Here is a 5,376-nt window from a genome sequence, read left to right on the forward strand (position 1 = left end):
CCACCCAGAAGCATGACTTCAGCTGCTCCCTAGCAGTCCAGCAGAATAGATCTGCGGGCATAGAGTCGTCCTCCTCTCAGACCTGGCCGCTGCCGTCCTCAGTGCCCGGTCTGTGGGAGCTCATGTTGCCTCATCTGTTACATGTGGGAAAGGGATGGAGTGCAGCCGAGAGGGGAATTCCTACTCTGATTCTTTCCAAGGCTGTTGTAAGTATCAGTTATGAAAGGGGTTTGAAAAGGATAAAGTTCCACACATAGTTAAAGGATTATTGTTTACTTAATTCCTTGAAAGGAAATCATAGTGAGAAAATCTCCAGTCCCCGGAGGGCTGAGTTTTCTGGGGGTAATTTCAACACCTTGCTGTGGGACTTTCACACCTGGCTAGCTAACTGGTAAACCTTTAGCGTTTGCTGCATGCTGTATGCCTCTCGTGGTCCTGTCTTCCTTTCTCAACACCAAGATCTCCCTGCTTACACACACCGGCCTGTTCTAGTCAAAAAGCCTCAGACACTTAACTTCCCCAGCAGCCTCTTCGTCTGGAGCTTGTCCACACGTTGCTCTTCAGGGCCTTCGGGCCTGGTATCTGCTCCTGGCAAACCAGAGGAGCAAAATTCCAAACCCAAAGCGAGCATTCTAGGCTCCAGACCTGCAGGGACACCTGTGCCGAGACACGCGTGGACAGAGTGGGGAGGCACTCAAGGCCAGCACCTGGAGGTCTGCAGGGTGCTGACAATATGGTTGGAACTTGGCAAGTAATTACCCACAAGAGGTTATTGAAGCGTGAGACTGGGAATGGAGGGGTCCAGGGATATGAAGTGTAACTTCATTCACAGGTAAGAAATTGAGGCCTGGGGTGTTGTGTGCAATAATCATCCAGTTCACATACTAATGATTGGCAGGCCTGAATACTTAATCCTTTACTTTTTGGCCACAGTATAGTTGAGACTTGCACTGGAATTTGTAGCAGCGAGCTATTTAATGATTTGCCATGAGAATTATACCTGCAGCTCAGACATTATTTTCACCTATTTTTTAAATCAAGTCATTATTTAAATTTGTCTGAGAAATAAAAAAACAAAGTTACCACTACTTTTACTTTTACATGCTATACTCTAAGAATATAGTTTTTTAAATAGTGTTATATTTGCAACAAAAGTTTAGTGATACAATATATAAGGCACAATAAATTTATTGTATAATTTTGTCCTATTTCTTAAGATAAAGTCTCTACCCAACATTATGTTTATCTTATAACTATAGAATCAGAACCTGTCATTGCCACAGTCATACAGTGTCAGGGTGAGAAATATGTCAGCAGAGAAAATAGTCAATACCATTTTTTTACTGGAATAATTGGGATAGAAGTGAGTGGCCTTCTCACCCATGTGAACTTTGACCTGCCATGTCAAGTTCTCTTGGCTCATGTGGAGACTGGGGGTGAAGACAAACCAGAAATTAGTCAGGAGACAGAGAGACACTGGGGCCTGTAGTAATATTTGAGCTCCTTGATTGAACCTCACCTGAACTTCTCCTGGGGTTTTTCCAATCATGGAAGACTTAGAATACTTCTTTTTTACATAGCGAATTTGAATCTGATTCTCTGATGGCCGTGCACACTGGGACACCCAGTCAGCCGTTCGCCTGTCTGTGGTTTATTGCCCATGCCACTCCCTCCTGTGCCCTCCTGTGACAGTCTCAAAATTCCACTCAGCTTAAACATTTATTGGCCTTCTACTGCCTTTTAGACCTGCATTATGCTTTCTTTGGGAGAAAAACAAAGATTAGTAAGATACAGTTCATGCTTTCAAGTAATTTTCTAAGTGAGGAGAGCAACATTGTCTTTTACTATGTTAGTGAGGTGGCTCTGGGGTGGTATCACTAAGGGTATCACCAGGTAGCCACGACTGCCTCAGACCTGGGAAGGGAGAGGAACTGGATGTTGGGGAGTTGTCCAGGCCCATGATCTCGCCCATCCTGCCTGTGTAATGGAGTCTCCATGAAAACTCAAAGGATGAGGTTCAGAGAGCTTCCAAGGTGCAGCCTGGGGGAGAGCAGTACCCCTGGAGAGGGTGTGGGAGCTCAGCGCCCCTCTCACACCCTGTGCATCTCTCCCAGCTGCCTGCTCCTGAGTTATATGCTTTTCTAATAACCCAGTGATTTAGTAAGTGCAATATTTTTTTGAGTTCTGTGTGCTGCTTAAGGAAAAGATCAAACCTCAGTAGGGGTCGTGGGACCTTCCACCTATAGTCAGTTGGTCAGAAGCTCAGCCTGGACTTGTGAGGGGCATAAGAAGGGGTGTGATGGGGCCGCAGTGCTGGAGCCTGAGCCCTGCACCCACGGGATCTGGTGCTATCTTAAGGTAGATGGTGCTAGAATCGAATTCATTGCTTGGTGGTATAGAGAAAAAAACACCTATTGGAATTGGTGTCAGGATGAGTGTCCATGATTAGTGGGGTGCTCTTCAATTTTGGCTTACAATGCACCCCCTCGTTGAGCCCAAGAGCATCTCTCATTTAAGACTCAGAGAAGTCTTGCAGCAAGGACAACTCTTTCCCAAACTCACCTGACCGCAGAAACTTCTAGTGAACACTCATTGGCACTGAAGACTGTGCACTGCCGAGTCACTCCAGGGCAGCCCTGGGTGGTTTGCTACTGGGCCTTAGCCTCAGGAGGGTTGCATCCCTGTTGCATCCCCAGGGAGGGCCCAAATGTATTTACTTTCTTGAATCGTTGTTCACTTTATTTCTCCCCTCAGATGTCCACTTGACAGATTTCCCCCAACATGGGTTTATGTTCAGTGAAATAAATCAAAAGGGAAAAGATAAATATGGAAAGATTTCACTTATATGTAGAATATAGAGAAACCAAAGGGTCAGAAAAAGACAAAACTTGTAAGGTGATCTCAGCAAAAAAGGGGGGAGGGGAGGGGCCAAAACAGAGATGGGACTGTGGTGATGACCACATTCCTTCTTTCACTCCCTCCGGGTGCTGACTGGCAACTGTAAGAAGACAGAGAGGACACTCTTGGCCGCTTCTTCTTCTGTATGAGCCCCTGGTCGCTCCAGCTGGCGTGGGTGCCTGAACTTGGCTCCACATCCACCTCTAGGCATAAGAGGCACAAAGTCCCTAGGACTCATTGCTGCTGGTTGTGAGACATCAAAGGGCTGTTTTGCAGTGACACCCTCAGAGAGGCCTGGGGAAGCTGTCCTGGAGTTTAGGCCTGAGGCCCAGTGCCCTGTGAGTGGCTGCAGCAATGATGACCCTTCAGTATCACAGGGCAGCCCCCAGTCAGGCCTCGTGGGCTCCCTCCACACACCTGCCAAGTCAGCAGGCCAAGGTTGCTTAGTGGCCTCATAGCTGAGGACATTAAAGTTCAGGGGGTAATGAAATAGCTCATGCAAGACAGCAGGTCTCTCTAACATGACCCAGAATGGCCCCCAGTGACCCATGTATGTGAGAGGATTTGGCAATAGTGGATGTGGTATGTGGTTATGGGATTTTTAACTCAGTATTTTTCAAACTGACTTCCCCATGTGGCAATCTGAATATTCAGAAAATTTAAAAGACAAAATGCATTTGTTTATGATAAAAGAAATTGCAGCGGGTTAAAGCACAGCACTAAGAAGCTTAAGCCACTTCTACATGAGTTCGATTCCCACCTGCCCCGGAGGAGATCCACATGGCGTGGCAGACCTCTCCTGACCCGCCCGCTGCTCCCCTCAGCAGTGTACTTCCTTGATCTGCCTGTTCTGCTCCCCACTCTGTTCCTGGCCTGTACCCCAGTTCTGTATGAATAAATAACTCTTAAAAAAAAAAAAAGAAATTGCAATTCAGAATTGTTGTGCCAGCAAGCACAGGGCAAATTCCCTAGGGATTCAGGAAGAGGGCCAAAGGAGAGTCCTGGAGCCCTCAGTGGTTTTCAGGCTTTAATGCTCTCCCAGGGAACCAGGTTGCACAGGCACACCAGGAAGGGAGGCTGGCATGCAAGAGGTAGGCACAGGCCAGGCAGGGGACAGACAACCCGGCCTCCCAGCTCCCCACGAATCTTTACTCTTTCTGACTCCCACCGGCGTTGTCTCGTGGCCTCGCCCTTCTGTAGCCACGCGTCCTCTCATCGCCTAGATCCTCTCATAGCCACGTGTGCACACCTACACACGTGTGCCCACCCATGCTCCAGGTGTCCACAGTCAGGCACACGTGCCTCCAGCCCACGCCCCCCAGTGCCTCCTGCATCAACTTGATCAAGACTGCAGGGGATAGCAACAGAGGTTAGTGGCACAAAAAGCCCCATCAATCCATTTACCTTCAAGGGAACACAGATTTTAGGTAGAAAACCTAAACACATGCTTCAGAGAAGGACAAAACCAGAGTGTTCAGGGTTTGTGTTTTTTGTTTTTTAATGGGAGGAATCAAGGATGATGAGGTAAGAGGTTAAAGGACTGATTAGTATCAACAGACTTAAACTGTTGCTCTTGCTTATACATAACCCACTTGGTTACTGATTCTCAGTAAAGAATAAAGAGGTTCTGATGGATTCTGCCCTCCGGCTGAAAGACTGTCAGTTCTCAAACTGTTCACTGACAGTTTCTTGAAACAAGTGCTTTTTCCCAGTACAAAGGTCTTTGATCCCTTCAGGGAAACAGGGAAAGCAATTTCTTTGTAGTGGTCCCCCAGTGCCATTTAAAAAGATGCCAACTTTTCATGGGTGAAACCCGACTCCTGGTTCACCCCCCAAGAGCAGCTGCAGGGATAGAGAAACTCTCGTTGAGGCAATATGGGTCACCTGGCTGTACAGGCATAAAAATCAACGCAGCTTAATTGGGCTCAGGTCGGCTCCAGTGAGCAGGGGATGGCCTGCACCTGGCCAGCCTGACCAGTGACAACTGATTTTCATCTCAACTGTGTGGGGCTGCCAGTGGTTGCAGGGAGTCTCCTGGGGGTCGAGGGATGGTTTGAGTACCCCAGGACACTGTCTGACCAGGCTGGAGGCAGGCGCTGAAGGGGCAGGTCACGGTGTACTGCGGCGACTTGCAGCAGCAGCGCGGGGCCCAGTCTGGCGGTGAGCTCTGTCCTGCCTCCACCACTGTGAGCTGTGCGCGTTGGGCAAGCCCCTTCTGCGCTCCTGTTCCTTGTCTGAGAAAAGGGTGGTACTGATCATAAAAAAACCTGAACTCTAGGCGGTGGGCGAGTTCAAGGCGTCTGTGAGTGCCCCCCTGAAGTTCAGGCAAACTCGCGCGCCCTCCGGCGGCCACTCCTCTCCGGCGGCCGGCGCCTCAAGGGCCTCATAAACGGCGCCTCAGGGGCCTCATAACCGGCGCCGCAGGGGCTTAATAACCCGCGCGTGGCGCGGCGGAGCGAGGCTTGTGCGGCGCGCGGC

Source organism: Condylura cristata, unplaced genomic scaffold (assembly GCF_000260355.1).
Source record: "Condylura cristata isolate star-nosed mole 26May11 unplaced genomic scaffold, ConCri1.0 scaffold00016, whole genome shotgun sequence".
Lineage (NCBI taxonomy): Eukaryota > Metazoa > Chordata > Mammalia > Eulipotyphla > Talpidae > Condylura > Condylura cristata.